This window comes from Schistocerca gregaria, unplaced genomic scaffold (assembly GCF_023897955.1).
Source record: "Schistocerca gregaria isolate iqSchGreg1 unplaced genomic scaffold, iqSchGreg1.2 ptg000422l, whole genome shotgun sequence".
Lineage (NCBI taxonomy): Eukaryota > Metazoa > Arthropoda > Insecta > Orthoptera > Acrididae > Schistocerca > Schistocerca gregaria.
Window position 1 is genome coordinate 5,797,992 of NW_026061853.1, and position 5,047 is coordinate 5,803,038.

Genomic DNA, 5,047 nt, shown 5'->3' on the forward strand with positions numbered 1-5,047 from the left:
TTAAGGTCCTAGCTCATGTCCAAGGCACCAAAGCCAGCACAAAAAGTCAATAATCGATACCTAAATCTTGAATTGTACTACTTCTTACTGGCTATTACATCAACTTTGAAGCTTCATCTGTGTTCTACTATGGTGCTTTTAGTGTCTCCGCATACCGCAGCACGCGACATAGCTTTGCAGACGATAAGTACAACCGTTTCAGATATAAGAGCGGCCAATGTGACGATCTGGCTTTAAGTCGATTCGATAACAAATGACGAAAACGGACGGATTTCTCATTTTTTTTCTACCTATGAACACTATTCACATTCTCCCATGCATCTCGGCTGCTAGTCCTCCTTTCATGCAGAGTCATAAGGTCCTAGCTCATGTCCAAGGCACAAAAGCCAGCTAAAAAGTCAATAATCGATACCTAAAACTCCAATTGTACTACTTCTTACTGGCTATTACATCAACCTAGAAGCTTAATCTGTGTTCTACTATGGTGCTTTTAGTGTCTCCGCATACCGCAGCACGCGACATAGATTTGCAGACGATAAGTACAACCGTTTCAGAGAGAAGAGCGGCCAATGTGACGATCTGGATTTAAGTCGATTCGATAACAAATGACGAAAACGGACGGATTTCTCAGGTTTTTACTACATATGAACACTTTCCACATTCTCCAATGCAACTCGGCTGCTAGTCCTCCTTTAATGCAGAATCTTAAGGACATAGCTCATGTCCAAGGCACCAAAGCCAGCTAAAAAGTCAATAATCGATACCTAAATTGACTACATCTTACTAGCTATTACATCAACTTAGAAGCTTCATCTGTGTTCCACTATGGTGATTTTAGTGTCTCCGCATACCGCAGCACGCGACATAGCTTTGCAGACGATAAGTACAACCGTTTCAGAGAGAAGAGAGGCCAATGAGACGATCTGGCTTTAAGCCGATTCGATAACAAATGACGAAAATGGACGGATTTCTCAGGATTTTACTACATATGAACACTTTTTACATTCTCCCGTGCAACTCGGCTGCTAGTCCTCCTTTCATGCAGAATCGTAAGGTCCTAGCTCATGTCCAAGGCACCAAAGCCAGCAAAAAAGTCAATAATCGATACCTAAATCTTGAATTGTACTACCTCTTACTGGCTATTACATCTACTTTGAAGCTTCATCTGTATTCTACTATGGTGCTTTTAGTGTCTCCGCATACCGCAGCACGCGACATAGCTTTGCAGACGATAAGTACAACCGTTTCAGAGAGAAGAGCGGCCAATGTGACAATCTGGCTTTAAGTCGACTCGATAACAAATGACGAAAACGGACGCATTTTTCAGGTTTTTACTACATATGAACACTTTTCACATTCTCCCAAGCAATTCGGCTGCTAGTCCTCCTTCCGTGCGGAATCATAAGGTCCTAGCTCTTGTCCAAGGCACAAAAGCCAGCTAAAAGGTCAATAATCGATACCTAAAAGTTGAATTGTACTACTTCTTACTGGCTATTACATCAACTTAGAAGCTTAATCTGTGTTCTACTATGGTGCTTTTAGTGTCTCCGTATACCGCAGCACGCGACATAGCTTTGCAGACGATAAGTATAACCGTTTCAGAGAGAAGAGGGGCCCATGTGACGATCTGGCTTTAAGTCGATTCGATAACAAATGACGAAAACGTTCGGATTTCTCAGGTTTTTACTACATATGAACACTTTTTACATCCTCCCGTGCAACGCGGCTGCTAGTCCTCCTTTCATGCAGAATCTTTAGGTCCTAGCTCATGTCCAAGGCACCAAAGCCAGCTAAAAAGTCAATAATCGATACCTAAAACTTGAATTCTACTACTTCTCACTGGCTATCACATCAACTTAGAAGCTCCATCTGTGTTCTACTATGGTGCTTTTAGTGTCTCCGCATACTGCAGCACGCGACATAGCTTTGCAGACGATAAGTACAACCGTTTCAGATATAAGAGCGGCCAATGTGACGATCTGGCTTTAAGTCGATTCGATAACAAATGACGGAAACGGACGGATTTCTCATTTTTTTTCTACATATGAACACTATTCACATTCTCCCATGCATCTCGGCTGCTAGTCCTCCTTTCATGCAGAGTCATAAGGTCCTAGCTCATGTCCAAGGCACAAAAGCCAGCTAAAAAGTCAATAATCGATACCTAAAACTCCAATTGTACTACTTCTTACTGGCTATTACATCAACCTAGAAGCTTAATCTGTGTTCTACTATGGTGCTTTTAGTGTCTCCGCATACCGCAGCACGCGACATAGATTTGCAGACGATAAGTACAACCGTTTCAGAGAGAAGAGCGGCCAATGTGACGCTCTGCTTTAAGTCGATTCGATAATAAATTACGAAAACGGACGGATTTCTCAGGTTTCTACAACATATGAACACTTGTCGCATCCTCCGTGCAACTCGGCTGCTAGTCCTCCTTTCATGCAGAATCTTGAGTTCGTAGCTCATGCCCAAGGCACCAAAGCCAGCAAAAAAGTCAATAATCGATACCTAAAACTTGAATTGTACTACTCCTTACTGGCTATTACGTCAACTTTGAAGCTTCATCTGTGTTCTACTATGGTGCTTTTAGTGTCTCCGCATACCGCAGCACGCGACATAGCTTTGCAGACGATAAGTACAACCGTTTCAGAGATAAAAGTGGGCAATGTGACGATCTGGCTTCAAGTTGATTCGATAACAAATGACTAAAACGGACGGATTTCTCAGGTTTTTACTACATATGAACACTTTCCACATTCTCCAATGCAACTCGGCTGCTAGTCCTCCTTTAATGCAGAATCTTAAGGACATAGCTCATGTCCAAGGCACCAAAGCCAGCTAAAAAGTCAATAATCGATACCTAAATTGACTACATCTTACTAGCTATTACATCAACTTAGAAGCTTCATCTGTGTTCCACTATGGTGATTTTAGTGTCTCCGCATACCGCAGCACGCGACATAGCTTTGCAGACGATAAGTACAACCGTTTCAGAGAGAAGAGAGGCCAATGAGACGATCTGGCTTTAAGTCGATTCGATAACAAATGACGAAAATGGACGGATTTCTCAGGTTTTTACTACATATGAACACTTTTTACATTCTCCCGTGCAACTCGGCTGCTAGTCCTCCTTTCATGCAGAATCGTAAGGTCCTAGCTCATGTCCAAGGCACCAAAGCCAGCAAAAAAGTCAATAATCGATACCTAAATCTTGAATTGTACTACCTCTTACTGGCTATTACATCAACTTTGAAGCTTCATCTGTATTCTACTATGGTGCTTTTAGTGTCTCCGCATACCGCAGCACGCGACATAGCTTTGCAGACGATAAGTACAACCGTTTCAGAGAGAAGAGCGGCCAATGTGACAATCTGGCTTTAAGTCGACTCGATAACAAATGACGAAAACGGACGCATTTTTCAGGTTTTTACTACATATGAACACTTTTCACATTCTCCCAAGCAATTCGGCTGCTAGTCCTCCTTCCGTGCGGAATCATAAGGTCCTAGCTCTTGTCCAAGGCACAAAAGCCAGCTAAAAGGTCAATAATCGATACCTAAAAGTTGAATTGTACTACTTCTTACTGGCTATTACATCAACTTAGAAGCTTAATCTGTGTTCTACTATGGTGCTTTTAGTGTCTCCGTATACCGCAGCACGCGACATAGCTTTGCAGACGATAAGTATAACCGTTTCAGAGAGAAGAGGGGCCCATGTGACGATCTGGCTTTAAGTCGATTCGATAACAAATGACGAAAACGTTCGGATTTCTCAGGTTTTTACTACATATGAACACTTTTTACATCCTCCCGTGCAACGCGGCTGCTAGTCCTCCTTTCATGCAGAATCTTTAGGTCCTAGCTCATGTCCAAGGCACCAAAGCCAGCTAAAAAGTCAATAATCGATACCTAAAACTTGAATTCTACTACTTCTCACTGGCTATCACATCAACTTAGAAGCTCCATCTGTGTTCTACTATGGTGCTTTTAGTGTCTCCGCATACTGCAGCACGCGACATAGCTTTGCAGACGATAAGTACAACCGTTTCAGAGAGAAGAGGGGCCCATGTGACGATCTGGCTTTAAGTCGATTCGATAACAAATGACGAAAACGGACGGATTTCTCAGGTTTTTACTACATATGAACACTTTTTACATTCTCCCGTGCAACTCGGCTGCTAGTCCTCCTTTCATGCAGTATCTTAAGGTCCTAGCTCATGTCCAAGGCACCAAAGCCAGCAAAAAAAGTCAATAATCGATACCTAAATCTTGAATTGTACTACTTCTTACTGGCTATTACATCAACTTTGAAGCTTCATCTGTGTTCTACTATGGTGCTTTTAGTGTCTCCGCATACCGCAGCACGCGACATAGCTTTGCAGACGGTAAGTACAACCGTTTCAGATATAAGAGCGGCCAATGTGACGATCTGGCTTTAAGTCGATTCGATAACAAATGACGGAAACGGACGGATTTCTCATTTTTTTTCTACATATGAACACTATTCACATTCTCCCATGCATCTCGGCTGCTAGTCCTCCTTTCATGCAGAGTCATAAGGTCCTAGCTCATGTCCAAGGCACAAAAGCCAGCTAAAAAGTCAATAATCGATACCTAAAACTCCAATTGTACTACTTCTTACTGGCTATTACATCAACCTAGAAGCTTAATCTGTGTTCTACTATGGTGCTTTTAGTGTCTCCGCATACCGCAGCACGCGACATAGATTTGCAGACGATAAGTACAACCGTTTCAGAGAGAAGAGCGGCCAATGTGACGCTCTGCTTTAAGTCGATTCGATAATAAATTACGAAAACGGACGGATTTCTCAGGTTTCTACAACATATGAACACTTGTCGCATCCTCCGTGCAACTCGGCTGCTAGTCCTCCTTTCATGCAGAATCTTGAGTTCGTAGCTCATGCCCAAGGCACCAAAGCCAGCAAAAAAGTCAATAATCGATACCTAAAACTTGAATTGTACTACTCCTTACTGGCTATTACGTCAACTTTGAAGCTTCATCTGTGTTCTACTATGGTGCTT